The sequence below is a fragment of the Papaver somniferum genome, chromosome 9 (genome assembly GCF_003573695.1).
Source record: "Papaver somniferum cultivar HN1 chromosome 9, ASM357369v1, whole genome shotgun sequence".
In the NCBI taxonomy this organism is placed as follows: Eukaryota; Viridiplantae; Streptophyta; class Magnoliopsida; order Ranunculales; family Papaveraceae; genus Papaver; species Papaver somniferum.
The window spans coordinates 33,913,976-33,930,983 of record NC_039366.1 but is presented as its reverse complement, the minus strand read 5'-3'; the positions used below and the strand labels follow the sequence as shown (position 1 = coordinate 33,930,983).

Genomic DNA, 17,008 nt, shown 5'->3' with positions numbered 1-17,008 from the left:
TACTTTTCTGTATAAATCCATTTACTGCCGGGTGCCTTCTTTCCCGGCGGTAATTCTTCTAATTCCCATGTTCCTTGTTCTTCCAAGGCTTGTATTTCTTCTGCCATTGCTTTGCGCCATCCTGGATGCTTCATAGCTTCTTTGAAGCTTGCAAGTGCAGACCCAGCAGTAATTGCTGCAAGAAATTTTCTATGAACTGCGGAAAATCTATCACAACTAACATAATATGTCAAAGGATACGGCGTACCTGAGGATGATGATTGTGGAGAGTGAGTACAGGATGGACTATTTTCTCGTACGGTGTGCGTCACAAAACCTTTGAGCTAGACGGAATCTTATGTCGCTTTCCTTTACCCATCTCACCCAAATTAGCTTCCTGCACCTCTTCATTTGAGACCACACGGTTCTCAGTAATATCTTCAGGGTTCTCAGTAATGTCTTCTGGGTTCTCAGTAATATATTCTGGGTTCTCAGTAATGTCTCATTGGTTCTCAGTAATATATTCTGGGTTCTCAGTAATGTATTCTGGGTTCTCAGTAATGTCTTCTGGGTTCTCAATAATGTATTCTGGGTTCTCAGTAATGTCTTCCGGGTTCTGAGTAACTATTTCAGCCTCTCTCTGCACCATTTCTTCTACTCCTCTTTCTTCATCATCACTCCAACACACATCATTCTTAGCCCGAACTATCTCAGTTGGCTTATCAGGTACCCTGGATATGTAAGGAAACTGATGTTCATAAAACTCTACATCTCTTGAAACCATAAATTGTCTTTTATCTAAATCATATACTTTCCACGCCTTTTTCCCAAAAGGATAACCAAGAAACACACATCTCCTACCTCGACTTGCGAACTTATCCCCTTTACTACTTTGATCATGCACATAACACAAGCAACCAAACACTCTCAACTGATTGTATGGGGCCGGTTTCCCAAATAAAACTTCATATGGAGTTTTGTTGTTTAGAATAGGTGTAGGCGTACGATTAATCAAATATGCAGCCGTTAATGCACATTCTCCCCAAAAACGGATCGGTAAATTTGCTTGAAATCTTAAAGCTCTTGCCACATTCATTATGTGTTGATGTTTTCTCTCAACTCTTCCATTCTGTTAAGGTGTTCCTACACATGACGTCTCAAAAACTATCCCATTAGTCTTAAAATATCCACGCAACGCATGAAATTCAATTCCATTATCACTTCTAACAATTTTGATTTCTTTACCAAATTGACGTTTCACAAGAGCAATAAAGTTAAGAAATATTGTTTCAACCTCAGTTTTGCTTTGAATTAAATAAATCCACACACCTCTTGAAAAATCATCTACTATTGTCAGAAAATATTAAGCTCCAGAAAATGAATGCGTCTTATAAGGGCCCCATAAATCTATATGAACCAAATTAAAACTACAACTGGATTTACTCAAACTACTAGCAAACCTACTTCTACGATGTTTTGCACGCGGACAAATATCACACGCATCATTATTCTTCTTCAATAATCTACCCACACATGGTAACTGTTGTAACACTTTCTCTGATGGATGTCCCAATCGTCGATGCCACAGCTCATACGTATCATTACTAACTGCAAGCACTTTAACTGGAGGCACACCACAGAAAATATATATTCCACCTCGTCGCTCACCCACTCCGATCACCTTCCTCGTCAACCGGTCCTGTATAAGACATAAACTGTTAGTACATTGGACATTGCATACTACCTCATCAATGAGCTGTGTAACTGAAATTAAGTTACAAGTTATCTGTGGCACATAAAGCACATTGTCCAATCTCAAACCACCAGGAAGAACAACAATCCTATTTTCTCAGACTGGGCATGTTTTCCGTCTGGCAGTCCCACAGAGCATGCTCTAATATCTTTCACATTTATCATATCATCTCTTTTACACGTGACATGATTTGTAGCTCCTGTATCTATAATCCAGGATGTTTGATTTGTCTTACCTTGTAGCTGGGAACTGAATTTTCTTGAATTTAAATATTCAAGCACCTGCTGGACCTGACTTGCAGTCACGCCCGTCAATCCTGATACATCTACTGAAGAACCAGCGCCAGAATGAGTTGTCGTTGCTGCTGAGATGTTCAAATTATGCGCACGTACATTGCCATGTCCTCTACCTCCTATGTTGTTCTCTACAACTTTTCCTCTTTTTGATGATTCTGTATCATCCGCCATGTTTACTGGATTAGGGTTCTCGGGTTCTTGTTAATCAACTTTGGCTCTTGATGCCATGTTAGATTTTATGAATATTAAGTTATGCCTTTCTCATTCATTCACATTGAATATTTATACAAGACCCCAAAACCCTAATATAGTTTAAACCTACATTATTGGACTTAATCTAAAGACCCACATTATCCCAGACCATATTCATGGGTCTCAATAAGTCCCCTTCTAGAAAATATTCTCCTTCTTGTAAAACTACCATACTCAGATCATCTCTGAACTCCAAAAAATTAATTCTATCTGCAGGGTCTAAAACTATGCTAAACGATAAGGTCCAAGCATCACCCATAACCTCAGCCATCGTACAATGTTTTTGAAGACTGATCTTATATAATCTCGGTTATTTGCTCATTATGGTAGATTTTTGAAACCACCAGTCATACCATAAACGAGTCTCATTGCCACCCATAACTTTAATCTTCACACGCTCTTGACTATCAACTCTAGTTTTCATAATATCATCTGCCCCATACTTCTTCCAATGGTACACTTAGTCTCATCTGGAACCAAATTTTTTGATTTTGTGTTGGTCTTCTCAGATACAATCTTTCTCCACAAAGCTTGTTTTTCATTTGAATATCTCCATAACCATTTATCCATTAAGGATTTGTTTACCAACTTCAAATTTATCACCCCAAAATCACCATATTCTTTTAGTTTTCGTACCTTTTTCCAAGATACCCAGCTCATCTTATTCTCATTGTCAGTGACCCCATAAGAATTTCCACATAAGGGTGTTCAGTTTTTCTCCAAAGAAGCTGGCATATGAAGAAGTGAAAGAGCAGGGGTAAAGAGTTGAAGAGTTTTAGAAATCATGGATTTGAATTCTGAATAAAGTTTGGGCAGATAAAAGATAGTAAACATTGTTCTCTGCTTGTTCTCTTTTATTTCTTTTTTCCTCACGGAGTGAAGGCGAAAATGGCAAAGAGAAGCAAAACAATATAAGCTTTTGTTTTATTTTTGAAATTTAAAGATCCAATGGATTGGAAATGAATCTGTGTGAACGTCCTACATATTTTCCCATATGTTTGTTGTGTGACATTTCCTTTCTTCAAAAACCTGCTCTGAAAAAAGTGGTGGTTACACGTAAATGCAACGGTTATTTATAGAGTTACGATTATATGGTTTGTTTTCCTGGATGTCCTCAAATGAAGTCATATCAATGCCCTTAATGGTTCTGAAACCAAAAGACGTGGTAATTGACACGGACTGTCTAATATCACAATTGGAGATAAATTTTGTGAAGGTCTTTCACGTAATTAATATTTAGTTGTTAACAAGAACTTGCATTTGCCTCATATACATTAAGTTTATATTGTTTCAATTACAGAAAATCGATGTTTTAATAATTAGAATTAGAGACTACTAGTTTTTATAGATGTTTTAAATCTGTGCCAGTTGATAAAATCAGGGAAAATCCGACACCGCACAATCAATAGCTAATTATTTATAAGAATTTGTATATTTTCCCTCACATACATTTACCAAAAATCTGTATCAGTTACATAAAACAGATGTTTTAAAATTTTGAGATTGGAGACTACTAGTTGTTACATATGATTTTAATCTATGCCAGTTGATAAAATTAGAAAAAATTCGATTTGTTTTCCACGAAAGGTTTACTAAACAAAATATACGGTTTCGATAGTTAGAGGCACCAATGAGAAGCAACAATTTTATGCTAATTGTGTAACATCACCATTCTGTTGTTTATGTGACTCCATATCTCCAAAAAATAAAATATAACAATAACCATAATTGAATCCTTTCTCTTCATAACATTGAATAAACCAACCAACGAGTCACGAGCATTTGAAGATTCAAAAAAGAATTGGGATTACCTACAGCTATTGTGGGAATAAATCCATCCTTCATCAGTTATAAAGGATTGACTTTGTTCAACAAGGACCCAAACATGTTGATTAGTTAGAAAGAAAATGAGACAAAAAATTGGTTAAAAAGACCAAAATCAACAATTTCTGGGTGAAATGGACAGTTAGATTTTGATACTGTTTAAATGGCCAAAAATATAAAAATAGGCAGGATGTAACCAATTTCATCGTACCTATTTTCAAATATTTTTTCTTATTTTTAATTTAAACAGGATGTATCCATTTTTATCCTTGCTATTTTTTAAATTTAAGCTAGGATGAAACCAGTTTCATTCTTACTATTTTTTTTTTGGCCATTTCACCCAAACTATTTTTTACCCGTCCATTTGAACCGTGATTTAAAAATATTTGGACAAATGACCCATTTTCCCAAAAAAAAAGAGTTTGAGGTTTTATAAACTAGCAAGGGTTTAAACAAAGGTAAAGAGTTGAAAAGTTTTAGAAATTAGGGATTTGAAATATTTTGAATATCGTTTGGGAAGATAAGAGCAAGTTAGGTTTCTTCTCTTCTTTTTCTTCTTTTTTACCTCATAGAGGGAAGCCCAAAAATGTCAAAGAGAAGCAAAGCGGTTTACATCTTTGTTTTATTTTTGATTTTAACTATCCATGAGATTGTAGATGAAATTGTCTTCTCCTCTACAAATATCCCCATGTATTTGTTGTTGTGTGACATCTCCTTGCTTCAAAAAGTATTTTGAAAAGTTATGCTTTGACGTACTTGAAATGTTTGTATACTAAGTTAAAGCTTTATGGCTTGTTGTTCTTACATGTGCTCAATAACGAAGCACATCTAAAGGTCTGAAATCAAAAGACACGGTAGTTGACGTTCCTAATATCACTAGTGGCGATAAATCATGTGAAGATCTTCCGCATAATTAATAGATAATTGTGTACATGAATTTGTATTTTCTCCATATATATAAAGCATAAATCTATGTTAGTTCTAGAAAATAAATGTTTTAGTTTTTTGGAATTGGAGACTACTAGTCCTTATATATGTTTTAAATCTGTGTCAGTTGATAAAATCAAGGAAAATCAAATGTGCTTTATGCATAATTGTTTACATGAACTTTTATTTTTCCCATATACATTAAACAAAAATTTGTGTCAGTTACAGAAAAGAAAATGGATGTTTAAATTTTTTGAAATTGGAGACTACTAGTTGTTGTAGATGAGTAAATATGTGTCAGTTAATAAAATGAGAGAAAATCCAATATGTTTTCTACGAAAGATCTACCAAATAAAGTACATGGTTTCGACGGTTAGAGGTGATGAAAACAACAATTATATACTAATTGTGCAACATCCTCGTTATATTGTTTGTATGATTTTATATCTCAAAAATAAAATAAAATAATAATCATAGTTTCATCTCTTCTCTTCATACCATTGAACAAACCAACCAAAAAATCACGAGCATTTGAATATTAAAAATAATAGTGGAATTACATAATTGCAGTCACCACTTGAAGAAATCTATCTTTCATCGATTATGTTGAATAAGGTTATAAACATGTTGATTAGTTAAAAAGAAAAAGATGAAAATTTGTTTTTGGAGGTTTTAGAGACTAGCATGGGTTTGAATAAAGAGTTCTAGAAATTAGAGATTGAAATATTTTGAATATCGTGTCACAACATAACATATGGCATCTCTGAATGACAATCTTCCTAAGAGAATACTTCTGGGTTGAGTCTAATACATGGTAAATGAGAAACAACAATTTAGTCAAGATCTCTTGGGTCCCAAACTTCCTTAACTTACCATAAAGTGACCGTTAATGTGTATACTCATTGACTTTGGACATCTTTTACACCATAATCATACTGGGATGTATCTTATGTCCCGTGAAGACTTCATTATAAACAGTATCAACAACTTCTTCGGGAATTTCATTTGGCTTCATCACCATTTCATATAATTCGAATTCATCAACTAGCAAACCAAAACGGTTAATCTCCTCTTCGGTGGTTGACATGCTAAAATGTTTTGCCAAATGATCAGATCCACAACAAAACCTAACATTAACAGTTGCAAAGTTGTTTACCATATAAAATGAATCCAAAATTCCGAGATGACTGGAAAGAGTAGATAGAAATCATCCTTCATGATTCTGTGTCCATACAATGGAACGCCCGCACAAGCTGTGCTAAGCTTATGACTATTCCAGCCTCCGACTTTACCCATATATACTGGTGTACAACACGTAAGCTCGAGACAACGATTAAGGACAATAACTGAATTGCAATTGATAGCCAAAAGACCATCTAAACCATACATACTTGCACCACAAGGAGATGGTGCACACTATATAATTGCGACATTGCTAGTCAAAATACCATCTAAACCATTTCCACTAGACTTTCTCATCATTTCAACTTCAGTCTTCTTTGTGATTAAGGCCAAAAGATGAATTAACCCTTTTAATGAGCTTCTTTTTTATGGCATGAACAATATTGCTTCAACTGATTTTCAGGAGGGATCATCCATCCGATGATAATTCTCTACTACATACTTATAATGTCTTTAAATAAAAAATTATAACAAGAAATGACCAGATTCAATTAAAAAACTTAACACATGGCATCTCTCAATGTAATATTCTTAAGTGAACACTTCTGGGTTGAGTCTAATATATGGTAAATGAGAACCAATAACTTAATGACTATCACTTTTAGACAACCAAAAAAAAAAACAAGACACAATTGCTTAATTAAAACTATAATTAACTAATAATACTGTAATTTGTATTCTTAATAATAATATCACAAGGATTGTGGGTCCCAAACTTTCATAACTTACTATAAAGTGATTGTGGATGTGTATATTCATTGACTTTGGATATCTCCTCCACCATAATTAGACTAGAATGTACCCTATCTCCCGTGAAACTTTATTAAAACCAATAACTTCTTCAGGAGTTTCGTCTGGCTTCATCACCATTTCATAGAATTCAAGTTCGTCAACCGCTAAACCAAACCGATCAATCTCCTCTTTGGTGGTTGACATACAAATTTTTTTTCCAAATGATCATATCCGTAGAAAACTCTAACCTTAACAATCATCAAATTGTTTACCTTATAAAACAAATCTAAAATATAGTACACTTTCTCTGCTTTTTATCTTTTTTCCTCATTGAGCGAAGCCAAAAATGTCAAAGAGAAGCAGAACAATCTAAAGTTTTGCTTTTATATTTAAAATTTAAAGATCCATTGATGAAACTGTCTACTCATCCTACACATTGTCCAATATGTTCATTATTATGACATCCCCTTTATTCAATAACGTGCATGTTTCAAAAAAAAAATAATGGTCACACTCAATTATAACATTTATTTATAGAGTTAAGGCTATATGGGTTGTTTTTCTTAGATGTTCTCAACAATGAAGTCATATCGATGCCCTTAAAGATTTTGAAATCAAAAGATGTGGTAATTGTCCTTCTGAATATCACATATGGAGATAAATTGTGTGAAGGTATTTCACGTAATTAATAGTTAATTGCTTACAAGAACTTGCATTTACCTCATATACATTAAGCAGGTATTTGGGTCAATATACAAAGAATGGATGTTTTAATTTTTGGAATTAGAGACTACTAGTTGTTATACAACGAAAATCAGATATGTCGTCCGCACAATGGTTTAAAAGAACTTGTATTTTCCCCATATACATTAAACAAATATTTGTATCAGTTACAGAAAATGAATATTTTAAATTCTTGGAATTGGAGACTACTAGTTGTTATAGATTATTAAATCTGTGTCAGTTAACAAAATAAGGGAAAATCTAATATGTTTTCTGCGAAAGGTCTACCAAATAAAATACATGGCCTCGATGGTTGGAGGCAATGGAAACAACAATTGTATACTAATTGTGCAACATCTTCATTATAATGTTTGTATGACTTCGTATCTCAAAAATAAAATAAAATAATCATAGTTTCATCCCCTCTCTTCACAACAATTTATAAACCAACCAAAATATCACGAGCATTTGAAGATTCGGAAAGAAAAAAAATAGTGGAAGTACATACTTGCAACCACCGTTTGATTCGGTTGAATAATAAACATGTTGATTAATTAGAAAGAAAAAGAGGAAAGAAAAGAGTTGGAGGTCTTAGAGACTAGCAAGCATTTGAATAAATTTTTTTAGAAATTAGGGATATGAAATATATTGAATAAAGTTTTTTCTCCGTCTTTTCTTCTTTTTTTTTTTTTTTGTTAATAAAGGGAAGCCAAAGATGGCAAAGAGAAGCTGCATTCTATATTTTCCAAAGATGGTCTAATTTTTATTTATTTTTGGATTTTAGCGATTCATTGGACCATAAAATAAAGTCGTTGTTTCCTCCTAAAAATCATCCTATATGTTTATTGTGCGACATCCTCTTGCTTTAAAAAAGATTTAAAAAGAAAGTTATGGTTATATGCAATTGCAATGATTATTTACAGAGTGAAGGCTCTATGGGATGTGGTTCTTAGATGTCCTCAATGATAAAGTCACGTCAATGCCCTCTAAGGATTATGAAATCAAAAAACCTGGTAATTATCCTTCTTAATATATCTATAAAGATATCAACCAGGCCACAGTGAAGTTTGATACATATAATGGAAAAGGGACAATGAAGAAGAAGAAAATAATTTCATGCCAAATACGTGCAATACTAGAAAGAAGGTTCTAAAACAAAAACAAATACATGTATTATTTGAGGACTAAAAGAACACATTCTTAGGCTTCTTCTTCGGTTGATTATTATTCTTACATTCGTTCAGTTTCCACGTATGTACCAAATATTAATGAAAGTAAGATTTCTACACAGTTGACTTCTGACTAGTATTGGCTTATGGTTGCCAGAGAAGCTTCAATTGTTTGTACGACAACGGAGCTTTGGTATTTGATCCCACAATTCTGACCTAGAAACTAGGGAGAAGGCGAAAGATAATAACTTGTTTTCTTTTCTGCATAGGGAGAGAATAAAAAGTGGCACGCGGTTAAGTTATGTTATATGAGTGTTTCAAATAATGGGATAACCAAAATTTTGACCTTTTTTTTTTTTTGTCAATTACACTAGGCAAAGTAAGCTTTTCCACGTTTCCTGCATAAATGCCACTGCCTGAATCCCACAATTTCCTCTGTTGTTGATTTCTTATGCGTTCTTGTACCAGTAGTTTTAAGCAGTCTATCGAATTTCACTAGTCTCAGCAGGAAATGCTTAAAAGAGAAAAAATTGATAGGAAAGAAGTTCTAAAAGATGAAACAACAAGCACAAGTATCAGTGCGCTGAAATTAATTTAAAAATACGCCCACCGTGGGGCTCCAACCCACGACCACAAGGGTACGAGCCTTGCGCTCTACCCACCGAGCTAAACGGGTATTTTAACTTGTCACATTTGAAATTCAAACAAGTTAATTTTCTGGTATCAAACTGATTTAGAAATATTTAAGCATTTAATTACTTTCAACTCATCTCAATAACCTGTTGGGTAGAACCAATAAAGATTTCTTTTTGGATTTATCCTTGGAGTTGAATACCTCATTCAATAAAAAAAAAAGTTATCCAACAAGCAATAGAAAAGGAAAATCCCTTAAAACAAAGCTTCAACATTGAGTGACAAATGAGAAATTTATAGAAAATTACATAATCTACATCTGACTTGTGATTACTGAAATGAAGAGAATTAATATGGGTCAGAGGCAACTGGTTTGTGTAGGGAGGGTACTTGTTAAGAAGAGTGATTGAACTCTTGCAGTTAGATTCATTTTCATAAGAAACAAAGTTGAGCTAAAAAAACAACGCCCACCGTGGGGCTCGAACCCACGACCACAAGGTTAAGAGCCTTGCGCTCTACCAACTGAGCTAGACGGGCATATGCTGGAAACCACAGTAATTTTTTTAATATCTTAAATACTGGGAACCTAACAAGGGCATAAATATCGGGGATGCACACTAGTGAGTAGTAACCACTGACCAGTGTACCTAAAGCTGAAACGTGACACCATTACGACTCTGTGAACCCTAGTATAACCGGAGTGCTCCGCCGCGTGTACAATAGTTAGAAGTGTATGAGCAGTTCCTATGGTAATGTTCAAATTCAAAATTTTGTTGAGCCATGTGATGGTCGAACGGGTTTCTCCACTATGGTAAAGTAGGGCAAAATGAACAGATTTGGTTTTCTAGGGCCCAATAGTATTTTTTTTTAATATAAAATGCTTTGTAGGATAAAGTTAAAATATAATATTTTGGTGAGATAAATTAGGATGAAGTGGGATAAAATAGGATAAAAGTGAGATAAAATAGGATAAAGTGAGATAAATATTAATAAAATAACAAAATTTGCAGTGGACGTTCGTGGTAGAAACGCCAGAGTTTGTGATAGGAACGCCCGCGTTCGTGGTAGGAACGCCCGCATTTTTTCTTGGCTCGCGCGAATTACTTAGGTTCCCGTGTCCCTATCACAAACGCGCGCTGGATGTTCCGACCCAATATTCAAAGCAACACATTTGTTGATTTGAACATTCATTTTTCATGTTTATTCATTCATAGTGGGAGCAATTCATTCCATAGGAACTGCTCTAACCCTTCTGTCTATGATCTGGTACAGGTAAACTAAATAACCATTTTGAACCGCTGCTTCACATGGGCAAGTCCACAAGTGAGTGGAAGTTTAGGATATAAATAGTAATTTAGTACTACTAATGAAAATTCGACTCCACATCCTAGTTAGCAGCCGAATCATTCGCGAATGATTCACGAATTTTTACGAATCGGTCGTCACCGAATCAAACGACCGTATAATTGAAATACCGACCTAAGTACGTGAACTTTTTGAGCTTTCCAAACTATATGCGGCTTTAACGAATCGAACTGGAATCGGCCATATGGATTCGGCCCATTAACTCTGAGCAACAACTCTCTGGGCTTATTTTCCGGTCAAGTTTTAAAGCCCAAATGCTCATACTTCTCTTCTTCCGTGTTTTGCAAAAATATGTTCACAGGGAGAGTCAACCCATAGACGTATAAATCCTTAACTTATGGTCCACTCCACTGAGCCAACGATTATTTGATTGCCTAAAGTTACATATACTTGATATATATACTTACAATTAACACACAAATCACATTCCCCACCATAATTTCCTAATATTAATGTTCGCATCAAGCCGAATATTGTGTAAAACGAATTATACACATACGTATGCCGTTACGATTTACTACCGACTCACGAACCGTTGACCGGATTTTTGACCGAACATGATCTTTATGAATCCGAATAATACACGTACGTTTGTCGTTCCGTACATATGCCGAACTACGAATTGCTAACTAGGATCCACATGTGTGCCCCCACTACCACTCTAGCAAAGGTTCTTTTGGAACAAACTAGGGACACTTTTGGACTTTCTCTTGGCTTTTATGGGCCAACGTTTCCTTTTTATGGGCCAATTTTAAACTCTTTGTAAGAACGATTTTTTGGGCACGATGGTTTCTTTGGGGGACCATGGTTTTATTTTGGATAAAGACATTAGAAGTAAATTTGGTCACCCCATATCTAGATATTTATATTAATATCTAAATTACCCTCATAATTAATTTTAGGTTCTGATTAGTGAAATGATTTAGTTAAAATTAATTAGTGAGATTAAATTAAAAGATGGGTTTTTTATTAGATGAGATGAGTAGAATTATTGAGAGAGTAAAGTTAGAGAAGATGAAGGATAAAAACATGGAAAAAAAATCAAATTCACTAACTTTGGGTATTCAAGTGATGAAAACTCATCTGATTCTTCATCTCCATCCTCTCCTAGAGTATTTGTTAATCTTCACAATGATCCGGATATGAGTTATTTCTTAGATGGTGATTCTATTCTTCCCCAAACTCAATCTCAAGATGAATATGATGGATTTTATCAACCACAACCGGAGGAAGAGTATTTGGGTGTCCAGGTATGATCCAAACTTGGATAATGTATGTTGAATTTGTCAAAACTTTCCTAAAAATCTAAATTTTCAACTGGATTTGGGACGGTTCGGTTACCTTCTGTGAAGAACATGTAACCGAACTCTCCTTAATGTGTAGTTCGGTTCCATCGTGTGAAGAACAGGTAACCGAATTCGGCTGAAAGTGCAGTTCGGTTACTTGGTCCAAACACGCAGGTTACCGAAATCACCGTTAATGGAAGTTTCTGGGATTTCTAGCGTTATGTTCGGTTGGTTCGTAACAAATTAACAAACCGAACTTTACGTAAAAATTAGATCTAACTTAGTGTACAAAGCTCGGTTGGTTCGCAACCAATTAACCAATAACTAACCGAACTTACGTAGAAATAAGAGTTAAATTAGTGTACGAAGTTCGTTTGTTTCGCAAACTTCATGTTTACGAACTAGCTAACCGAACTTGACATAATATAAGAGTACACTAAATGTATTAAGTTCGGTTGTTTCGCAAGCTCGAAACAACAACATAAACAACCGAACTAAGCAAAAAATAAAAATCAAAAGTTACAGTGTTCTATTCGGTTACCTAGATAAAATAGGAAGTAACTGAACGTTTTATTTTTTATTTGTTCGGTTACATCTCAAATTTTCTTTAGGAACCGAACACGGAGTTCGGTTTTCGCGATAAAATTTATAAGTAACCGAACTCCAATGTAATTCCAATTGTGTTGTTACATTTCTTGTAGATAGAATGCCAACCTATACCAATGCCTGATCAACCTTCTCCGGTTGGTATGTTGTTCGAAGATACATCTCATCACTATGCTAATGAGTTGGTATTTGACTTACCTATTGATGCGAAGAATTGGGCTAGAGAACATGCTAAGAGAGTCAAGTGCGTCTTAGTTTTGAATGGAAAAGAAAGCCAAACTCGTTTTGAAATGGTTTGTGAGAGAAGTGGAGATCCCGATGTTAGTCACAAGAGGAAGGGTTATGAGTATAAAGGAAAGACGAAGAGGAAGAACACAACATGCTCAAAGAAAATTAAATTCCCGTTCAAGTTAGTATTTAGCAAGAGCAAATTAACGAAGAAATGGTTTCTAGCTATGGATAAGGTGGTAGGTTGTCATAACCACCCTCGCCCGAAAGATCTTGAAGGACATGTAATGGCCGCAAGGCTCACTCCTCAAGAAATGAAAAAAATTGCTAAGTATAGGAAAATGAGTATTCCACCTACTGTTATGCTTCGCTTATTAAAGGAAGATAACCCGGATAATGTATCATCTTTGTCCACCATTTGCAATGCAATTGAGACAATTAAAAGGAATGAATGGAAGGATAGACAAGTAATGCAACAATTGTTTTTTTTTGGCTCAAGAGAAAGGCTACGCGGTTCAAAAGAAGGTAGGTCCGGAAGAAGAAATTACTCATCTCTTCATTGCTCATCCGACGAGTTTCAATTGTTTCAATCATTCCATGAAGTCCTTATAATGGATTGCACTTAAAAGACAAACAAATACGAGATGCCATTGTTGAATATTGTTGGTCGTACGTCGACGAAGTCACCGTTTATCGTTGCTTTTTATTTTCTAAAGGAAGAGCAAGAACCAAGTTACACTTGGGCGCTACAACAAGTGAAGGTGATCTACCGAGATGATGATATCCCTGGGGTTATCGTGACGGACAATGAAGTAGCATTGATGAACACAATAGAGAATGCCTTCCCATTGGCACATAATATGCTTTGTACATTTCATATATGGTGTAATGTGATGAATAGGTGCAAGACTCAACTTTGTCCACCTAAGAGGAAAGGATTGGAAGAGATTAATAAGCTACCGGAAGATGAACAGGCGGATGGAAAAGAGGCATTCGATAAACAATACACCATAAATCACGCTAAATGGGTTGCCTTCTCCGGGGAATGGGAGGCATTGACTTGGTCTCTCACCGAAGAAGAGTATTATCTAAATCTTGCCGAATTTAGAGAACATTGGTCTAGCCCCGAATATCCGGAGGATATAATAACGTACGTGGTGGAGCAATGGTTGGAACCGCACAAAGAGCGCTTCGTTTATGCTTTTACCAACAACTATAAACACTTTGAGAATCAAGCGACAAGTTTGATAGAATCGTCTCACCACCGGTTGAAGAAAAATCTCTTTGGATGTGTCTATAATTTTGTGGTTGTGTTTAACACAATGGAGAGTTACTTCAACCGCGATATTGAGAGAACTAAAGAGAAGTTCCAAAAAAGCCGCATCATGAAGTACAAAAAGATTGTAGAAAAACGTGGTAACATCAAGAAAATGGCGGACCTTCGGTTATTCAAGGGACTCCACTATAATGTTTCACATGCTTGCATCAAGAGGTTAATAGTTGGGGTGAATTTGATCGACATATGGGGAACCAAGACGGATGAGGTGTGTGTTTGCAACATGATGAAGTCTATGGGACACCCTTTTCGCCACATGATAGCTAAGTATGAATATGGCATAATCCCTTTAAGCGATATTGATCCACATTGGCAAAAATTAAGTTTTGTCCCTACTCCAAAGGGCGATGTCGGAGAAGAGTTTGATGACAATGAAATGGGAAGGATCGTTATCGAAATATACCGGAACATGAACAAACTCGAAAGGAAAATCTTTTGGGATGACATGCGGTCAATCGTTTTCCGCACACTTTGGAGAATGTGCAAGAACCGAATAAAGGCAAGGGCAAAGGTAGGCCAAGAACCAAAGAAACAAAAAAACAAGTTAGAGAATATGCAAAGGTGTTAGCTAAAAGGAAAAGTGAAATTACCCCTTTTACTAGAGATCCTTCGGGGCATGAGTATACCGCGGCGAAGTACCAAGAAGATTCTAAGAAAGGGGAAAGAATATTATTGAAAAGGCCGAGTAAAGTGAACGAGATATGAAGAAAAAAATACCAATGTTACACTCTCAACCTACTCCGTCGGAACCGAGCCAACCAAGTCAACGAGACGTGAAGCTAAAGGCTCCAATTGATACACCACCTCTTGATGATAAAAGGTACTTGGAAGAGATACCTCCTTACATTAGAGATTATGTCATATCCACCCATGACGTCCCTCCGGATGGTAATTGTGGTTTCCATGTAGTCGTACAACAACTAGGGCCTTTCACTCAAGGTGCCAAGCTATAAGATGATAATCAAATCACTTATGTCCATCAAAGGTTGTTGATGAAGCTAAAGGAGAAAACGGAATTTTACAAGACAATGTTGTCCGATGGCGACTAGTCTCAATATGCAATTTGTTAGGTATCAAATCCGTCTCCACGGGGCCAATCCAATCACAAGAGATCATTGTATGGCCATGCCGATATGTGGGCACTTCATCGCCGACGCATTCAATTGCGTGGTTCACTATTTCTTAAAAGGTGCTAGTTTCACATACACTCCCAAAAAAACCATATGTGTCGAGCAACTTAGAAGTAGGAAAGTGGTGATTGCGCTCGTTAACAACAATCATTTTATAGGCCTCTGGTTAGAAGACAATTGTTCATTGCCTTCGATATGCGGATGCTCTTATTGGGATGGATTTAAACCCGACACAATGTTGGGTTGGTGCATTATGTATGAACATAACATGGAGATGTGGAAAGATTTGGAGGAATCGAACAAAATTATACACGAAGGTTCAATTTCCCTTGGGGATGATTAAATGTACCCTTAGCTAGAATATGTATGCTTTGAACATCATCATAAGAATTAATGATTGTGTTTTTTTGTATTTGGTCTTATGTATACTTTGAACATCAACATAAGAATGAAAGATTGTGTTTTTTGGTATTTGGTCTTGTTTTTGTGTTATTTGCTCATATTTTGTTGTTTTTGCAATGCATTTTATAGAAATTCGGTTAAGAAATGAAATTGCAATACAATAGCGAACTATTACATGACAGATGTTCGGTTAGGAAATTAAAATTACAAGGTGATGAGTGCCAAATATTGTATATATTTATCCCTTTTTGTTGGCATTTAACTCATCTTTTGTGCATCAATTCTACATTTTATCCCATATTCTGTATTTTCATTGTTTTCAAGAATAAATATTTTTCTTGATTACTTTTGCATTTTTAGGTAATAAATAAAGTATGGATGACTTGCGGAGCAGAAAAGAGCTGAAGAGTAGTGAAAAGCCGGAAGAAATTACGCAAGGAAGCCGCAAAGAATGGAGCGCACGTCCAAAAAGCTAGGAATGAGCTCAAGAAGGAAGAATTGTTCTTAAAGAAGATATGGGATTGGCATACCCAAGGCCCAAAACCCTTACCCAAACCCATTTTCTATATCCATACCCGCCTCCATTCTCAACCGTTAGATTGGATCCAACTCATCATCCTACGGTCGCTCATTCATAGAGCATCAAAATCTGAAGTCTCTGCCAAACACCACAGCGCTTAAATTCCAAGCCTTCAGATTAGATTGTATTTGAATCCAACGGTCGCTCCTATGCATGTGCATCAAAATTAGATACTTCCGCTAAACACTACAGCACCTAACCTCGATCTTCGCCGTTAACTTCGTTGTATCAAGACATCCGACGGTCGCTACCAGACTCTTCAGGGGTAGCCATCCGATTCACCTACCAGCTTCGCATCCAGTGACTCAGATTCGCCAACATCGAACTTTGATATCCCGCCTAACACCCAAGTATCGAACACCTATACCCTTCAGCCAAACGCACCTTACCCAAATTCTCATCTTCCTCCTTCGAGCAGTCGAGCTATGCTCCTGCCATGTCCGCCACCTTACCCTGCCCCGCTCAACCACCACCTCAACCACCACCATCTCAACCACCACCATCTCCTCTCAAATCAACCAAACACCATAACCCATCTCCACTACCATCATTACAACCTATCTAGCCACCTAATTTCCCATTTTTATACACGTTTTTCTCAAAAC

The 17,008-nt window shown here is 35.9% G+C and overlaps 2 non-coding genes across 2 annotated transcripts; both read right to left on the bottom strand.

Annotated features, from left to right (window-relative positions):
- Positions 1-9,440: 9,440 nt before the first annotated feature.
- On the bottom strand, positions 9,441-9,513 carry TRNAT-CGU. Its single transcript has one exon. It is a non-coding gene; the product is annotated as a tRNA-Thr (tRNA).
- A 421-nt stretch (positions 9,514-9,934) lies between these two features.
- Positions 9,935-10,007, bottom strand: TRNAK-CUU. The gene has a single exon. It is a non-coding gene; the product is annotated as a tRNA-Lys (tRNA).
- Positions 10,008-17,008: the final 7,001 nt, after the last annotated feature.